The 20,810-nt window shown below is 34.6% G+C and overlaps 1 protein-coding gene across 4 annotated transcripts in view; it reads left to right on the top strand.

Annotated features, from left to right (window-relative positions):
- Positions 1–20,810, top strand: part of LOC132705510 (potassium voltage-gated channel subfamily KQT member 1-like) — a 145,393-nt gene that overhangs the window by 12,252 nt on the left and 112,331 nt on the right. For 3 of the 4 annotated variants that reach the window (XM_060676120.1, XM_060676122.1, XM_060676119.1), the window contains exon 2: positions 4,476–4,608. The gene's annotated coding sequence lies outside the window, so the exon portion shown is untranslated. The remainder of the gene's footprint in view (positions 1–4,475; positions 4,609–20,810) is intronic. The other variant, XM_060676121.1, reaches the window with a different exon arrangement.

The raw sequence follows: 20,810 nt of genomic DNA, 5'->3' as shown, positions 1-20,810 counted from the left end.
GCGGGCACTGTATATTAATCAAGGAGTACGACAAACAACCTGTCTGTCGCCTGTTGCCTTTACTTTTCGAATTATACATTGACGACCTGACAAAACTCCCAAAGGAATTCAGTTCTAAAGACTGCAAAATTATGAAATTTCCAAAAATAAAACAAAAACTATGGAATTTAAGGGTATACATATAATAAGATCAAAAATATGGATTGAAAACAAGTGCTTAGAACAAGTTAATTATTTCAAATATTGGGGTTGCGATGTAACATATAATATCGACATTAAACTAGCGAAATCTGTTAATAAAATGTGTGGTTCTATAAGAAGAATTTTGGGAAAATAATGCAGACGAGAAATCCAGCTGATCTCATAAGGAACTCAGATAATAATATGGAATGAAACATATTTTCAATATATATATATATATATATATATATATATATATATATATATATATATATATATATATATATATATATATATATATATATATATATATATATATATATATATATATATATATATATATATATATATATATATATATATATATATATATATATATATATTTCGCTAGTTTAATGTCGATATTATATGTTACATCGCAACCCCAATATTTGAAATAATTAACTTGTTCTAAGCACTTGTTTTCAATCCATATTTTTGATCTTATTATATGTATACCCTTAAATTCCATAATTTTTGTTTTATTTTTGGAAATTTCATAATTTTGCAGTCTTTAGAACTGAATTCCTTTGGGAGTTTTGTCAGGTCGTCAATGTATAATTCGAAAAGTAAAGGCGACAGGCGACAGACAGGTTGTTTGTCGTACTCCTTGATTAATATACAGTGCCCGCTTAAATCGTGGGACCCCCCTTTAATATTTTGTACCCTTGTATATAGTGAAATTTGGCATGCACTTATATAATTAAAATATAGATAAATGTTAAAATGTTCTATTTGCATACTAATTTTGTCAGTTTATTTATTTTATTTATGAATTTTATTTACCGATTTTAATATTACTGGCGAACATTACCTTAATATGTTACGAAATGAAATTAATCAAACAATTTACTTTTACTTTACTTTTACTTTTACTTTTAATTTTGCTTTTCCTAACAGGTGGATTGAAAGACGAGGGCCCATTAAATTGACATCTCGGTCGCCAGACCTTATACTCCTGGACTTTTTTCTTTGGGGATATCTAAAAAGTAAAATTTATGTCACAAAAACAAATTCAGTTGAAGGTCTGAAAGAAATAGTTCGAAATGTTCGCATTGTAATGCCCTCAGGAACGAGTTAATTGACAGACATTATCGTTGTCAAAATGCACAAGGTGCTAATTTCGACCGTTTAATGAAATAGTTGACAAAAATGATAAATACCATTTATTTTTTTAATTTAAGCTATTTGGCTTCGTTTGACTGTCTAGCACAAACTGATGAATCAAATATTTTCAACAAGAGTACAAAAAAGGAACCCCCAACTTACGGGGGCACTGTATATTGGATTAGTCTAGATTGTTTTCAATAATTATAGCTCTTTGCTTGTGTACTGCTCCATCAAGCTGTTGTGCGATCCCTTAATTTCTAACATGCTCCAGAGTTTGCTTTTTTGACCCTATCAAACCTTTTGTATAATCTACAAAGGCTGTGTCTGTATTAAAACATATAGGGCAATAAACAGATAATGAACACAACGGTATTATAATTATATGACATTACCATTGCAATCAAAGAGAGGGTCGAGAAGTAAGACACTGTTGTCACATTTGTCAAATATTTTCGTGTTGCGACGTATTGATGCAAACGGCAAGCATCTGTTGCTTGTAATTTAAAACTGAAGAACTCGGCTGCCTAGAAATTGTGTCAAAACAGGCAATTTGGTTTACACGTTCATCATTTAATTATGAGGTCATATAGAAAACCGTTTATATTGTTCATTTAACTTTTGCATATGCGAGGCGTCTGAGTTCTAGTGCTAAAACAAGTGGATCAAAGACGCGCTTTTCAACATTTCTCATTGATTGAACTTCTTCATTCTAAAACTATTAGAATATATTATTACAAATGCATTAATAAAATATTGATAATATAGCTGCGCGTTTCGAGCGTCACTTGAAGGTACAGTATTATAAGCCGTCCATATTTTATATTTCTATATTAACTACCCAAGTAAAACTAGATTGCTTTCGAAAAATCATTGCTTCACGGTTCCTTCTCTTAGATGGATGTAATGTTTTTCTATCGTGCTCATCCTATGAAACGCAAAATTGCATGCATCCTTTATAAAGTGACAAACTTTGATAAATGTAAAAAATTGTACAAGTAATAACGATTTCCAATGATATTTTTCCAAGTATTTCGCGCACCCTGTATGATCGACGACACCCGAAACTCTCTTGATACAGTTTACGATACTGTTTAAACCAAATTATTACATGTTTTATAGTTTTTCATTTACAGCTAATAATTTACCCACGAAAACGGCAATTTTCAGAATCTTTTAGATTGCCCATTACCGACACACCCCGTACATAATTGAAAAACTGGCAGAAGTAGAAGTTATAGAACTAGAACACCCACATTTCCTAGTCAAAGACTTTTTTCTATTAAGTTAATGGTTTTCGAGAAAATAATTTTGTTCTGAAACCATGCAGTTCGCCGTAATAGTAAATGACGTCATCGAGTCTAGATTTAGTTCGAGATATAATGACTCTCGCACGGACTTTTTGAAATATCCCGAGAAACGTGTGTGAGGTGAAAATTTTAAATACAAAAATTGTAGGTCTTGATGCGACCTGTAACACTTTTTGCCGATTAGCCATATTTTTTACAAATTTTGATTTAAGGTTAATAATTTACTCCCAAAAAGAACAATTTTAACAGTTTTTTAGATTTTTGTCCATAACTAAAACACCCTGTATATAATTTAAGAAATGTATGAAACAAAAGTTATAGTGCCGGATGTCCTGTCTTTCACGGTTCCAAAATTTTGCTTATCGTAGGAATGAAAGAAACCTTGTTTTTCTGGAAACCAAAATACTTGCTGAGACTGATTGCACCCAACTTTTACTATTTAGATGTGGGTACGGACTTTTACTTTTTTACTAAATTTGAAGTTGATATCTTCAAATTTAGGGCCCTTAATATATTTCTTTTGTGGAACGGAATATCGAGAACATCCTGTAGAAGAGGTAAAAACTTTAAATGCAAAAGCTTTAGCTGTCTGTACAGGCTACATCCTCATGTAAAAAAAGGCATCTGAAATATAGTCTTTGAGTTATAGTCAATTTTCAATAATTCAATTCAATTTGCGGCGCACTCTGTACATTTTTGAAAAATTGTCAGGAATAAAATTATATGGAGCTGTATCTTCCGCGCCTTTTTGTTAAAGAATTTTTTCGGTTTTCGAGAAATGATCTTTTTCTTAGACCCTTGCAAACCCGATTTTTAATTTATTTTAAATACTTCCCGACCCCGCAGATTCCGCAATTTCAATAAGTTCCGTCACGGAACCAAACTTCATGTGTGCCAAATTCGAAGTCGATAGCTTCAAATTTCGTGTTTCATAGCAATTCCAAAAAAAAAAACAGTAGAAAATCCTAAAACAAGATGGTCACCAATGTGCGATCGAAGCAATTGTCTAATATCATTTTCGATCCTGATTTCATGTGTACGAACGGCGACACTGTAGGATGCACTGTGAGTGAGATCTGGAGTTTTCCGAATAGCGCGTAATAGATAGATAGATGGTTTATTGACTACTTTACAATATCATTGTTTGTAGCAAGTCATAGAAAGGAAAAAAAATTTTTAAATTAAATATATGTAAGTATATGCTAACACAAAATTGTATATAACGTCATAATATACTATACAATATACAATGTATATAACTTCACAATAAAACTTACTTTCGAAAAGAATCGATTTCATTAATTTTTCGAAAGCAACAAGGTGCAGCTAAAAATTAAAAACTCGAAATATTTCGTGGGATTTATTTGAGCTCCCGATATAACGCATTAAAAGTAAAATTTGTAGCAATTTAATTTAATTTTTTGTTTATGGAATTTCACTACATGAAAACTAGGAGGCCAGCGGAAATATGTCGCGATAAAATATTCAGTTACAAGCCGCCCCCTAGCGTTTGCATTTATAATGTTTGTAATCCCAGTGCGTGATCTCCTTGCGCTCGTTAATGCCAGTTTATGAAAAAGTTCGTATATCGCCGCAGTAAAAAGAAGACTCGTGGGAGCCAGGACATTATTAAAGTGAAGTTGACAAGTCGACGAACACATAAATATGATCTTTACCCACTCGTTTTATCTCACAGGCGAACTTAAAACTTTAAAATATTTATTTTCGCAATATACACGTGGCACCCTAAGACAAGTCACTGTGTATACTTAGAGATGTACATGGCAGTCAAAGTGTTAATGAAAATTAAACGAGATGCTAATGATGATTTCTTTAAAGATTTTAGTTAACGAACAATCACTTCATCATGGATGCCGTTGTTGAATGTTTTCAATGGAGCCTGTTTGCAGATGGTCATCAACTACGGTGCGGATGCCATTTCGACGTTTTGACACGTTAGAAGAGCTTGCAGGTAAGGGTTGTTTGTTTAATATCAATGAGCTATTGAATGTGGTTGTAATTCTGTAGGTGAATAATTGATATTGGATTTGTTCGGGCTTATAAAACCTATTTAGAATTTGAAACGTAATTTTTCAGAAAGATTTCGTGCAATATTTGTTCCAGTAATAGTGCGCTGCATCGGCGGATCAATAAAATGAAAAAAGTTTTCGCAACGGCTATCACTTTGGATTAGCTGACAGAAGCAATTCAACCAACCATTTGGCATGACGTGCGTGTTCTAAAAACAATTCGCTTGTAAAGAATCAATTTGTTGACGCCAATAGGGTCGGGTTTTTGTTAAAAATTATAAAATTTAAAATAATTTGAAATAACATAATAAATACAACAAAAAGTTAATGGATGTAATGAGTTTTTATAAAAATATCAGAAAAGATAAGCATAAAGAAATAAGGAGTTTGCTCAAAAACATATTTTGACCTTAGTAGGAAAAAAAACGTTTGAGTAAATTTTACACCGGATAAAATTTTCACACCAGTGCTCTATTTTACCACGTCTACTTTGCCAGCGAGATAGCAAGAGCTGTTTTTGTATTGAAAAATAACATTCTGCGAGTAGACCTATCACTGAAGTAGGTTTTTTAATCCAGCCCCTTTTTTATAAACAAATTTCCTCAATAATAATAATAAGACAATAATTCAAATTGAAAAGTAGAAATGAACATTAATTTCGCTTCCGAGAGAGGTAAGAATCTGAATTAAATTATACGAAACATTCTTGTTTCTATGTAATATATAATATTTAAGATTTGGATATCATCCAACGTTCTCCATATTTTCAAACCTCAAAACTAAAGCATACATGTGTGACTGACGGTTTCGCGGATGGTTGTTTCAATGGTTCCTTCGCTTGTGAACTGTTATAATGTCAAGCTCTACACAAACAATGGTCTCTGCTAAATACAAGGTGTGTCCAAAAAGATAAGGTGACACTTTTTACAAAACTTCGGGTTTCCTCCTGCCTCGATTTTTGCTGAGTCGAACTTGCTGACGTTTCGCCAATCATCCTGTTGGCTTCTTCAGAGCTTGACTGAAACTGGCTCGCACTTTGCTCTGTACATGCTTATATCTTGTTTGAAGGGGCTGAGCTAAATGAGGGGCATATACCGATACCTTAATGCACGGTCACATCACTAAAAATCATCGGTTATCAAGCCTCTTGTTTATAGAGCCGTATCTCGTATTCATATCTCACCCCAAGTTACTGAAACCAGAATTAAAACACCTTACCTCTGCTCTTCTGTCTAATAATTTCCACATTAAAGATACAACCTTCCAATAGCCATGAGGCCGAAAGCAATCCTACACTTGCCATTGTGGTCCTTCCTTACATTCAAAACATCACTTACCACATATCAAAATTTCTAAAGGAAAAAAACGTCAAAACCAGATTTACCATTTGTCTAAAAATCTTCGGTCCGTCAAAGACAAAATTCCATTTGAGAAGCCAGGAATTTACAGCATTCTTTGCCAAGAATACATTGGGGAGATCGGACCAAAAATATCCAGGCTCAAAGAATACGAAAGAGCCTTACGACTAAGACAAATAAACTCATCAGCTGTTGCCGAACACAATCACGAAACAGGACATAAAATTTTACCCGATAAAACTAAAATTCTTGCATGTGATCAATTCTTCTACCAACGACAAACCCGAGAGTCAATAGAAATTTATAAACAACCTAAGAATCTTAACCGCGACTCAGGTGTTTTTCATTAGAAATCAGTCATCCGAGACGGTGTTTATGCCCCTCATTTAGCGAAGCCCCCTCAAAAAATATATAAGCAGGTACAGAGTAAAATGCGAGCCAGTTTCAGTCAAGCTACGAAGAAGCCAACAGGACGAAGTTTTGTAAAAAGTATTACAGTAGCCTGTGGAAGTTTCTTTGAAAAATTGAGGTAAGTTGACTTTTAAGTTTTATCAAAAAGTATTTATTTGTTCATCAAAATCAATGTTGTCCCCTTCGAAGTAATCCCTCTCCCCCAGATATAATACACTTGTGCCAATGTTTTTTCCAATCCTTGAAGCACTTTCTGGTATAGCCTTGAGTTCCTCCAGCGATTTTTTCTTTATCAACTCAATAGTTCCAAACGTCCTTGCTTTCATGGATTTCTTAAGTTTTTGGAACAGGAAAAAGTCGCAGGGGGCCATATCCGGTGAATATGGTGGCTGAAGCATGATTCTGGTTTTGTTTTTGGCCGAATAGTTAGACACAAGTAATGTTGAATGACCAGTGAATTGTTTTCCCAAAACTCCGGACGTTTTCTTCGTATTGATTCTCGCAAACGGCGAATAACTTCAAGGCAATACTCTTTATTGACCGTACTACCTTGGGGTAAGAATTCTATACGCCACGATAATCTTCACGTGCTTTTTTCGGTCCTGGCGATTCTGGGTTCTTCTATTGCGACGACTGGTCTTTAGGGTCATAACCATATACTCATGATTCGACCTTTTCGAGCATATCAGGATTATCGTTGATGTCGTTTAACAGCTTTTCAGCGATGCACCTTCGACGGTCCTTTTGTTCAAAATTAAGCAGTTTCGGAACAAAATTTGCTGCTACACGTTTCATGTTGGCGGCCATCTTGGAACTTGTATCACTTATAAACGTTTTTTTTTGCTTAAAGTAGATTCACCATATGCCGTTATCGACATTTCAAGTGCTTTGCACCACTGTAATCCATTTTTTACCAAAAATTTTGTGCAAACTCTTTGTTCCATTTTTTTTCGACAAAAGTAAACGTGCAAACTGACTGAAACTGTCAACATATGAACATAAGAAACAAAAATTTGAAGATCGAATGTACACCGTGTGCCAAATAAAACGATCCGATAAACGATACGATCTGGAAATCCATTGGAGATACGAAAAACAGTTTTGTAAAAAAGTTGCCTGGACTTATACAGGGTGTTCGAAATTGCCACCTCCCCTCCCCCCCCTCCATCACATCAACTTTTCTATTTCAAATGGAACCATGTATATTTCGAGAATTTTGGAATCCTTGGTTGCAATAAAGGACTTTCTTTAGAAATTCCTATTCAAATTTTGAATTGTTTAGGCAGAAATTGAGGTTATGTGTTTTTTTTGACATTTTTGATTGCTTCATATAAAATTGTATTGTGACGCTACTGATCCAGGTATTAACCGCAGACTAAGAATATGATGCACTACTCAATCAGTGTGATAGATGCGCCTCAGTCTATACACGGCGTCCCAAATAGGTGGTGCCTTCTTGGCGAATTCATTTAACAAAATCTGATAATTTTCAAATGGAACATCCTAAATTTTTATTCAGATATCAATTCTAGGACAAAAAATAAGGTAAGTTTGTAATTCGGCTTATATTTAAATTTTACTTACTTTTTGATATATTCGAGATTTAAGGTAACACCCGTATAAAATCTTGTTGAATTTAAAGCTATCCACATTAGGTCACTTGTTCGCAATGTTAGGTATTCCTTAAATAGCAACGACATGATAATACTTCTTTTAAAGATATTATACTCCAGATATACGAATAAATCTAGAAAACAGAGAGTTAACTAAAAAGAGTTCGTTAATTCAGTCCATAAAGTTTAGTTAAAAATTATCCTATTAAAAAGCTCGCTTCATCTGGCATCAAAACAACAAAGAAATATCAAAATATTTAAAAATGTAGTTGGCTTGACATCACAATCCTTTTTTTTGACGCATTAAGGTATAAATAAACTTTGACATTTTTGTTTGTTTTTGTTGTGCGTGTGTGATAAGACAACCTTGTAAATGTTGGCAGCAAGTTCTGGTTGCGGCAGCTTTTAAGAAAATTCAAGTTGCACAGCGAAATAACCCTCCGAACGGATGATATCCCGGAATATAGTGTCATCACATTTTTCCATCCGTGAATCAATACGTGAGAATATCATACACCTTTACGGGAAGGAGACCTTTACAGCTACCAAGTGTTATGAAAAACTAAGACAAAGGAGGGTTATTTCGCTGTGCAACTTGAATTTTCTTAAAAGCTGCCGCAACCAGAACTTGCTGCCAACATTTACAAGGTTGTCTTATCACACACGCACCAGAAAGACACAAGCTATCCTGGACAAAGCTAGCAAGGCCCTACTCCAAGACCAGATCAGGCGGACCCGGTACGAAATTAGTGAGACTGAGCTACAACTTTTCAGACTCCACCTGAAACTGAGCAACAAGATCCATCAGTTGCTGTGGGACCGCATAGAATTATTAACATCATGGCGCACTGAAAAAGACAAGGACATCACGTCAAATAAACTGTGGAAGAAATTAGAAATCCTTCAGCCAAATTCCAAAAAATCAGGACAAGTGCCAAATACAAACCGAAGCAGTATAGTTCATAATATTTCAGCATACCATCTTTCCGATACAGAAGTCAGCGTACTGAATAAAGGATTTAACTACGCAATAGCTCCAAAAAGAGTACCCGTCGAAGAGATCGTTTCCAACGTCGAAGCAAGTCTTTCCACCATAGACGAACAAGATGCGGAGTTAATTAGGCAAGATGTCGCCAGAGTCTTAAGACAGTCAAAACCACCGCAACCAAACTTAAGCAGAGAAGAAATGCAAGCCTTAAGGAATCTAAACAAAAACGAAAACATTCTAATAATGCCAGCAGACAAAGGAAATGCCACTGTCATCATGAATACGTCGGATTATAATGCAAAATGGGAGGATATTTTGAACGACCCAATATACAAACTAGTCACCAGAGATCCCACGACATATTTGGAAAAAACAACTAAGTCCAAAATTCTCGACTCATCAATAAACGAGGATAAAAAGAAGAAACTTGTTCCGAGGGAAAAATCGAGTCGTTGCCCAAAATTCTACGGGCTCCCAAAGATCCATAAGGACGGGGTTCCCCTGCGTCCAATCGTAAGCGCCTTTAACTCACCATTATGCAAGCTGGAAAAACATCTGGCCAGTGCACTTCAGCCTATAGTGGAAAAGGCAGATTCCTATGTTAAAAACTCAGAACATTTCACTCAGATTTTAGGTTCTCTCAGGATGGACAAGGACGACATTATGGCAAGTTTCGATGTCAAATCCCTCTACCCGAGTATTCCAGTAGAAGAGGCACTCTTGCTTATAGAAGAAAACGAAGATCTTCCGCCATACATAATGGATCTGTCAAGACATTGCCTGAAAAACGCTTACTTTATGCACAACGGGAAAATTTACCGACAAATAGATGGAGCAGCAATGGGATCATCTCTCTCACCTGTGATTGCCAACCTCTTCATGATTTACTTCGAAAAGAAAGCAATAGAGAAGGCAAATCTGAAGCCAAAACTATGGACAAGATACGTTGATGACGTATTTGTTGTATGGCCTTTTGGCAAGGAGGAGCTTTTGAAATTCCTAGATCATCTGAATTCCATTCACCCAAGGATTCAATTTACAATAGAACTTGAAGAGGATAACAGTCTGCCCTTTTTAGATGTGCACATCACAAGGACCGAAGATGGACACTTGGAACACACTGTCTATAGAAAACCAACACACACTAATAGATATCTGAACGCTAAATCTCATCACCACCCATCACAGATACAGGCAGTGGCAAATACATTACCCAATGAAGATCGATCGCTGTCCTGCCCTACATCAAGGGGGTTACTGACAAGATCGGCTGAATATTACGGAAACACGACATATCAACGGCATACAAACCTGACCATACCATCGGAGCAATACTAAGAAACCCAAAACAAAAAATTACTCTGGAAAACCAAGGAGTATACAGTGTAGCATGCGGATCGTGCAGCCTGACGTATGTGGGACAGACCAACAGAAGGATTTCAGCCAGGCTCGAGGAACATCGTTTAGCCATAAGAAACAAACAAACAACATCTGCTTTGTTTCAGCACCAACATCAGACAGGCCATAAAATTGATTTCGGCACTTGCAAACAAATAGCTAATATTCCTGATTTTAGGACTAGGATTATACGAGAGGCCATCGAAATAGAAAAGTCCGGACACCTCAATACGAGAGACGACGCTCTGCATTTATCCAACACGTGGAGAACGATAATCAAACAGCAGAGCGATGCGCAGCAGCCAACGGGGACATCGCAACTACGATCGGGCGAAATTAACAACGCGACAATTCAGGGGGCGGAGCCACCTCCCCCCACGCACAAACAGCACCGTTACCATCTCCGGCGCAGAGTATAAATACCGCACGCACCGCCGATAACCTCCCAGTGTTCGAAGTGTTTTCGGAGCGCGAGCATTGAAGATGCCAAGTGAGATTTTGGCGAAACGTCTGCAGGATTCCAGTCGGATGCAAGATTTGCAGGATTCCAGTCGGATGCAGGATTCCAGTCGGAGTTCAACGAGCGAACGGATGATATCCCGGAATATAGTGTCATCACATTTTTCCATCCGTGAATCAATACGTGAGAATATATATATATATATATATATATATATATATATATATATATATATATATATATATATATATATATATATATATATATATATATATATATATATATATATATATATATATATATATATATATATATATATATATATATATATATATATATATATAATTGCCAAATTGTGTGACTGCTACCTGACCAATGAAGTACAGCTTTAGCATTAAGGGAGTATCAAAGAAAGTTTTCAGGGGCTAAAATACCAACAAAAACAATATTTAATAGAATTAATCAAGGTGTTCTAAAATAAAAAAAAGGGAGAAACCGACCAGCGTTTTATCAGAAGAAACGGAATTGAACTTCATATTGTACTTCACTGAATTTTCCGATTTTTTTTGCGAGATGCAAGCAGGGACCTTGACTTAGCTATTTAAGCTGTTCTACATATTTTAAAAGGCAACAAAATAAAACCTTATAAATTTCTACTAATTTAGTTTTTGTTTCACCATGATTTTGAACCCAGAAGAAACATTATGGATCGATCAGGTGATTTTGCTCAATAAAAATATTTCCGCTATTATATATAATATATCAGAATGTAAAAGTGTGGTGCGGTATTATAAGGGATAGAATTGTTGGCCATTTTTTTTTTAAATATTTAAACAACCTGCCGGACAAATTGTGGGAAAACATTAAATTTCAGCAACCCTATCTTTGTGGTCATCAAGTGGTACATTTTTTAAGAGTAAATTTAAAAAATATAATTGGTAAAAATGCGAGGCCGCCGCGATTTTACACCCATGGAGTTTTTTTGTGGGGCAGTTTAAATGATCATGTGTATAAATCGCGAAACAACTATACAGTTGATGACCTGAAGGAAAAAATTAGACAAGAGATTCTTGCATTACATATTAGTGATGCGGTTAGAAATGCGGTCACTCAAGATTATGACGTGCTATGCAATGTGCATTGCAGGGAATTTATTGAAAATATACTACAGTATCATCATATTTAAGTTTTTTTTAGTTTTTTGTTGTTTGTGTTTTTTTTTGTTTTATAGACTCATTTACTGAAATTTTTATAATTATTTATTTTTATTATTATTTATTTTTCAATCAAGTTAGATAATTAACTATTAAATGTTTCTTTAAATATTAATTCTGATGTTTTAGTGAATCTGTTAAAGTGTCTAGTATAGAGTCGATTTTTTTCAAAATTTCCACGTATTAATGGACACCCTGTATTGTCAGCAATATGTTTGGGACACTCTGTATCAACAAAATTATAATGTTTAAAATTTTCAGGAGAGTCCAAGACCCTTTTTTACGAAACTTTTTTTCGTATCCCCTATTTGGCACACGGAGTACGTAGCCCGGCCAAATACAAAAGTCGCCTTCCTTTTGAACACACCTCGTATGTTTTAAAATCCGTAACAACTTTAAATTTTGTTGCGGACTTGGCAAAGCTATCTTTTTGTTTAACTCCTTTTCAAATCGTTTCTATTCACATTTTTAACTTCACCCGTCTTTCAGTTTAGCGACTACGGCGATATTGTTTCGCCCGAACGCAATAAAAAGTCAAAAGCGAATGGCATCGCCACTGCTCCTTTGAAGTTAGTATCGAGAGCTCAATCGCCATAATGTACATCACCAAATGGATTAACTGTGCATACGCACTGGCATTCGAAACAGCTTTGTTCCCGTACGTGCTTGTTTCATTTAGGACTTCCGGTATTCAACTTCACTTTGCTGGAAACCGCTTCATCTCGATATGCGTCTAAGTCTAGTAGTACAACAGACGTCAAAGGAAACTGGCAATTATGTAATAAGAAAATTGAAGCGTTCAGGTCGTCCGACTTTTAAAAATAAAATTAGAACAAGGATCCGCATTTCTTTTTTTTCTTTTTAATAGAATTGAACAGAATAGAATATAATTATTTATTCAAATATACGTTTCGTCATAATATGTGGTAAAATCACTTTATGGATAATATACTCAAAGTATGGACCACTCTGTATATTTCGACATTTTTTAAATCCTTGATTAAATTAAAGGTCACTTAGGAAATTCCTATTAGAATTTTGCATAGTTTAGGCAGAAATTGCGGTTTTGTGTTTTTTTTTTCATACTACTAATCCAGATATTGCAACGATAATTTAACCACAGACTAAGGAGATGATGCACTACTCAATCAGTTTGACAGATGCTTCTCAACTTATACAGGGCGTGCCAAATAGGTAGTGTCGTTTTGGCGAATTCAATTAACAAAATCTCAAGATTTTCAAATGGAACACACTATATTTTTATTCAGATATCAATTCCATGACAAACAATAAGGTAAGTTTGTAATTCATCTTATATTAAGATATTACTTACTTTTAGAGATATTCAAGGTTTAAGATAACACCCGCATAAATTAATTTATTTTTTAAATAGCAAAGACATGATACTACTTCTTTTAAAGATATGATACTCCAGTATACCGATAAAACTATTGCTAATAATACAGGGTATCCATTACTACGCGCAAATTGAAAATTTGAAAATCTTGAGATTTTGTTAATTGAATTGAAAAATTAACATTGCGAAATTTTATTTGTTTTATAGTAGATGCATTTAAATGGTTTTTATTTTATTAATCGAAAACCGTTTGTCGTACAAAAGCAAGTTCGTGCACCAAATTTGCTCCAAATTGAATGGAGATTTTAAATATAATTTTTGTTTTCAGACAAAGCAGTGACGTGCCATTTTTTCTTTAAAAATATTAAGTTCATACCCCGTACGGACGCCACTGGTAAAAATAAAAATAAAGTTTTTTTTTTGTCTGAAACCGCCTCTCAATAATTGAAAGATGTTCACTAAATTTGATAAAAATATCGAAAGTGATATAAAAGTTATAAGAGGAAAAACAATTTTTATAGAAAATTTTAACACCCAGTATCTTGAAAATATGATTTTTGGACCTATGTTTATATGAATTTTTCGTCTTAAAATCATGCAAGAAATCGTTTCTTAGCAGCGTACTTTTTAATACTGTCAAATAGTGTCTTTCGTTTTTGCTCATTTCGAAATTCACAAACTTCCAAATGTATACTTTACACAACGTATAGTGTAAAAATATATTTACTAGTAACTTACTGCGACACTCACGTTAAGTCTATAAAAATTGTTCTATAGTAAGTTCAATGGTTATACGGTTACACAATATGGAAGATATATTAATAAACATCGGGTTTGAATTGTTAATGACAAGATTCAAGTATTTTTTAACAAATTTCCAATATTTCCGAGACACGTTCGGGACTTTCCAGTATTTCCATCTCCATGGAAATATTTCCAAGAACGCCTTTTTGTAATTCTTCATTCATCATTTGGATGTGGGATTAAAGGAATTTTTAACGAGAATATGCAGGGCACCGTTAATGTTGTATATATGTCTGTCCTGCCCGTATAATGCAAAATATTGCAAAAAAATCTATACTCAATTTACTACAAAGTCTGTCGATGTCTTGATCCCGCCTTAGTTCAACACTAATGGTCAGTTATAAAAATGTTCCAAGCTGAGTTCAGCACTGATCTCAGTTTACATCTAAACTAGCAGTTGTTCACCATGTTCAACTCCCGATCGTAGTGGTTAAATGAATATGTCTTAAAACTTAATAGGCCACGAGAACTTTCTGAAGTTATTTGACATTGTAATGAATCCTAGGTTACCAAAGACAGGCACAGACCAAATAACTTTTTTATATGGAATGATAACCAGGTTGTAAGAGCAGTTTCGTCCAACGCAAAAAAACTGTGCGAATGCTGGAGCAATATTGAACTCTATCGCTATCTTTTTTCCAGATCCTGATAGATAAGGTAACAAAACACGATCTAAGGTAAAGCAGATGTTGTACAACAATTTATGAGTAAATGATGTTGCTTGCAAAAACTAGTAAATTGTCCAACAACGGAGATATAACACACATGAGATACCAGGCTAGCAGCTTAGTTTTTGATATTCTTCAGAAGTTTCCAAAGTTTTGTCCCTTTCCGTCATTTTTGCGCTGTACAATGGAATAAAAGAATAACTATACCCTTCATTTTCGTATATTTGCCTTATCAAAAAACGGCTATCCAAGGTTGCTATAACACGTTTCAGTGAAGGTTTCATTTGTTGTCCGCACACATAACTTTCCAAATGAATCATCAATTGAGCGCTTGTATGTATGTCCATTTTTCCGTTCGTCCTTTTCCAAATTTCCATTCTAAGATGCTGCCGTCAATAAGCTGAATAAAATCGTCCATCTAAATAATGAACGGAATATATCATCCAAACTGCGCTTTCACATGAATAGTAAATAACCCTTAAAATATTTACTGCATCGCATTATTCAATACTAAAGAAGTTACTTCGTGCGCTGCTTTTCATTTAAGCACAATGTGTGACATTTCAACAGATTCGAGAATTGTATTTTAAGGGTGACGTGTCATTGACAGTTTTGCGATCCTTACGATCGAATCGAAGTTATTTGAGTTTACAATTATTAATATAATTATTATAATAATAATTTCATCAATGGTTGTACCTCTTCATCTTATCGCCCACCTTATAAATCCCATTTTAATACCACCCGTTTAACATCAAAGGCAGTTAAAAAATCGTAATCCTTAAAGAAAGGGTATTTTTTCATGTAATCTACAAAGTACGTAAGATTTCTTCACATCTAATTTAATTTCATCGCAAAATGGTGGGGTGTTATAAATTGTCAAGTGGCTATGCTAATTTCCTACGGATCTACAATTACACAATTATACTTCAGGTGAAAAATTGTCACCTTAACGTCAATTTCTGTATTAGACAAATAGTGCTATTATCCCTGGAGATCATAATAGTGTTGTGTCCATTTTACTGATTACAAAGTTCATGACCACAGACCATTAGATCTAAGTGTCCATCGCGTCCGGTTCCCAAGGGACATTATTTCTGAATGTTTACGATGAATTACACCGACCTCTTGGCTTATAATTACGAGGGCAGCGCCAAAATTTCCCGGCCTGAATATGAAAGAAACAACGTAGAGTAATATTTTTTTCTTATTTTTCAATATAATCCCCCTTAACTTCAATACACTTATTACATCTCTTTATTAACAACTCAATCCCTTTAAAAAAATATTCTTTTGGTTTGTCTGCAAAATGAGCTAAAACGGCCTCCTTTAAGTCAACTTCGCCGTTAAACCGCCGTCCACGTAAGTCCTTTTTGAAATATCCAAACAAATAATAGTCGCTGGGGGCCATATCTGGACTATAGGGAGGATGATCTATCTGTTGGAACCCACACTCTAAAATGGCATCTTGGGCAACACCAGCAGTATGGACAGGTGCATTATTTTGCAAAAGACGCACGCCTCTGGTCAGTTTTCCTCCACGTTATACACGTATGCAGCATCGCAATTTATGTAATAATGTTGCGTAATATTTACCATTGACAGAGGTATTAGTTTTTTTAAAATCTATCAAAAGGATTCCTTCACAATCCCAAAAGATCGTGGCCATCACCTTTTTTGGTGATTGGCAGACTCTGAATTTTCTTGGAAATGCTTTCGAGGCCACTCCATTAATCCTTTTTGGTTAGAGGGTCATGATAGAGAACCATAGTTTCATCTCCCGTCACAATAGTTTCTATCATAGGCTTCGGTTCCGACCCACAGAGTTCCAAAAAGACCGCGCACACTAGATACTTCGTTGTTATTGAATAGTCGAAAGGTTTTCAGGAACCCATCTTGCACTAACCTTATGATACCTAAATGATCAAGCAGGATTCGACGATCACTTGTGTCAGAAAGCTTAGTAATTTCTGAGATTTGCTTGACCTTTAAACGTCCATCACTCAATACCACCTCTTCCACAATCTCAACAATATCTTCCGTTATGACCTCCACTGGTCGACCAGTTCTTGAATCATCTTTAAGGGACTCCTGCCCCATTCGAAAACGTTTTGAACACTCTTTTACTTCAGAATACGAAGGAGAACTTTGGCCGTACACACCATCCAGCCTTTCTTTAATAATTTTAGGTGCTAACCCTTCTTTTGTCAAAAACTTTATGACTGCTCTATACTCAATTTGCGTTATTTGCGACATTTTTTCGGACACGTCTTGTTTAAAATGCTGTAAATAAAAAGCTATTCTACGCAAGACTTCAATTTTTTTTTCGCAGCCCACTAAGATATATATTTAAAAGAAGACAAAGTTTTATCGTGATACTGGAGCTGCATCTATGTCAGACCGGGAAATTTTGGCGCTAACCTCGTACATATTTCATTAATAACGTAATAATGCATACTTTTCGCTTTACAATTGTCTATTTGTTTCTGTTTGTTTGTTTTGTTTGTTTTGTTTTAATTGTGTATTTGTTTCTTTCTTTAAGTAAAACGTTATTTTTCGGCTATATTTCTCTTTGATGACTTAATGTTGAGTTTTTGTGGCGAAGAACTTCCAACAGGTTGAGATTAATAATTTTTCATTTTTAAAAATTACAATCAGTCAGCAACAAATTCAGAAACACCCATTTTCAAGAATGAACTTTGAGAACACCTACCCGAAAGTAACTATAATGGACTTGTTCTGCAACGTTCTCTATTGCATATTTTTTTGTCACTAATTTCCGTTCCAACATTTTACCATTAAAGCGTACTATGAAAATTTTAGGCTTATCGCGTTCTCCATTTTGTTATTTAAGTACAAAAATCGTAAACAGTGTTCGCTGTGTGTATTTGTGTATGTGGACTGCGGAAAGTGAGGTGATAATAGGAGTATGGCTCACAGAGGAAACAAATGAAAGTAATATGTAACAATTTTTTTTTAATATTTATAGGTATATAAAAAGTATATTTATTAATATTAAGAAAATAATTAAGGGATAAATAAGTAAGTATTATTATATATTAATATACATAAATTATAAAATAAATAATAATCATTATTGAATTATTTCTGCTAGTACATATCTATTTCCTCTATGTCAAATAGAACTCTATCATATTGACTAATAAGAATTAGAAGATAAATAACTAATAAGGTGATAACAATCATATTGTTTTTATGTTTCTTTATTTTATTTTTTTTTGTGAAATTTCTTATTAATCTGATCATAAGAAATTGATAAATATAAAAAATTTAATAAATTTAATATGTTAATCTAATTCAAAGTTAACATTTATATAGTTGCGCACTTGAAAACACTTTTTTTTGACTTTTGATCGGTTCAGCCTCATGACTGAATAAATTTTTTTTATTAGAGTATAAAAAATGACCCCTAAAAAAAATACTTATAAGAAATTCGCCTTTTGCCAAAACTGTACATTGGTGTTTTCTATTTTACCCAAATTTACAAGTCTGCAAAAATCACGAGTACCTTGAAGTGCAAAACCTGATAACTAAGGTTTTTCCGCTAAATGTGGTGCCTGATAAAATGCTAATTTTGAAGGAATTATCTATGTGACGCTCTCACCCACATTACTATAGAATTTACCTTCAAAATTTTAATTTTTTAACTAAGGTTTTTTATAGACCTTGACCACTTTATTGGATAATTCTATTTTTCCTCTTTTTTTTACCCCAAAAAATCACCTCTTAAAAGGAGATTCACTACCTTTGCCCAAATTTCACGAATTTTAAATTTTTTTTTGACCTCATTGATAAAATTCCGTCCTCATAGCAATCATACAACTCTATTTTCCCCCTGCGATCCCCTCGCTTGTGAGTTGATTTGGTGCTAGAAACAATTCCAGGCTAAATTGAAAACTCTACTGATCAGGAGTTGGATATTGGCCTAGGGATCTGAATTCGTAGCAGAATCTCGCTTATGCAATGATTTGGTGCTAGAAAAAATTCCAGGCTGAATTGAAAACTCTACCGACCAAGAGTTGGATATTGGCCTAGGAACCTGAATTCGTAGCAGAATCTCGCTTATGCAATGATTTGGTGCTAGAAAAAATTCCAGGCTGAATTGAAAACTCTACTGATCAGGAGTTGGATATTGGCCTAGGGACCTGAATTCGTAGCAGAATCTCGCTTATGCAATGATTTGGTGCTAGAAAAAATTCCAGGCTAAATTGAAAACTCTACCGATCAAGAGTTGGATATTGGCCTACGAACCTGAATTCGTAGCAGAATCTCGCTTATGCAATGATTTGGTGCTAGAAAAAATTCCAGGCTGAATTGAAAACTCTACCGACCAAGAGTTGGATATTGACCTAGGAACCTGAATTCGTAGCAGAATCTCGCTTATGCAATGATTTGGTGCTAGAAAAAATTCCAGGCTAAATTGAAAACTCTACCGACCAAGAGTTGGATATTGACCTAGGAACCTGAATTCGTAGCAGAATCTCGCTTATGCAATGATTTGGTGCTAGAAAAAATTCCAGGCTAAATTGAAAACTCTACCGACCAAGAGTTGGATATTGGCCTAGGAACCTGAATTCGTAGCAGAATCTCGCTTATGCAATGATTTGGTGCTAGAAAAAATTCTAGGCTGAATTGAAAACTCTACCGATCAAGAGTTGGATATTGACCTAGGAACCTGAATTCGTAGCAGAATCTCGCTTATGCAATGATCTGGTGCTAGAAAAAATTCCAGGCTGAATTGAAAACTCTACCGACCAAGAGTTGGATATTGGCCTAGGAACCTGAATTCGTAGCAGAATCTCGCTTATGCCATGATTTGGTGCTAGAAAAAATTCCATGCTAAATTGAAAACTCTACCGACCAAGAGTTGGATATTGGCCTAGGAACCTGAATTCGTAGCAGAATCTCGCTTATGCAATGATTTGGTGCTAGAAAAAATTCTAGGCTGAATTGAAAACTCTACCGATCAAGAGTTGGATATTGACCTAGGAACCTGAATTCGTAGCAGAATCTCGCTCATGCAATGATCTGGTGCTAGAAAAAATTCCAGGCTGAATTGAAAACTCTACCGACCAAGAGTTGGATATTGGCCTAGGAACCTGAATTCGTAGCAGAATCTCGCTTATGCAATGATTTGGTGCTAGAAAAAATTCCAGGTTAAATTGAAAACTCTACCGACCAAGAGTTGGATATTGGCCTAGGAACCTGAATTCGTAGCAGAATCTCGCTTATGCAATGATTTGGTGCTAGAAAAAATTCTAGGCTGAATTGAAAACTCTACCGATCAAGAGTTGGATATTGACCTAGGAACCTGAATTCGTAGCAGAATCTCGCTTATGCAATGATTTGGTGCTAGAAAAAATTCTAGGCTAAATTGAAAACTCTACCGACCAAGAGTTGGATATTGGCCTAGGAACCTGAATTCGTAGCAGAATCTCGCTTATGCAATGATTTGGTGCTAGAAAAAATTCTAGGCTGAATTGAAAACTCTACCGATCAAGAGTTGGATATTGGCCCAGGAACCTGAATTCGTAGCAGAATCTCGCTTATGCAATGATTTGGTGCTAGAAAAAATTCCAGGCTGAATTGAAAACTCTACTGATCAGGAGTTGAATATTGGCCTAGAAACCTGAACTTAAAAATAATTACTTCCCTGTATAATAATTTAAATTAGGTTAATATTTTAAGTACAATTACTAATATAATAATTAGTATTAAAGAAACATTTTAAGTACAATTATTAATATATAATTAGTACTAAAGAAACATTTTAAGTACAATTATTAATATAATTACTAATATTAGAGAAACATTTTAAGTACAATTATTAATATAATAATTAGTATTAAAGA

The sequence above is a fragment of the Cylas formicarius genome, unplaced genomic scaffold (genome assembly GCF_029955315.1).
Source record: "Cylas formicarius isolate icCylForm1 unplaced genomic scaffold, icCylForm1.1 PGA_scaffold_7__23_contigs__length_41026272, whole genome shotgun sequence".
Classification (NCBI taxonomy): Eukaryota; Metazoa; Arthropoda; class Insecta; order Coleoptera; family Brentidae; genus Cylas; species Cylas formicarius.
The sequence above is the reverse complement of the archived record's forward strand: the minus strand, read 5'-3'. Positions and strand labels throughout refer to the sequence as shown.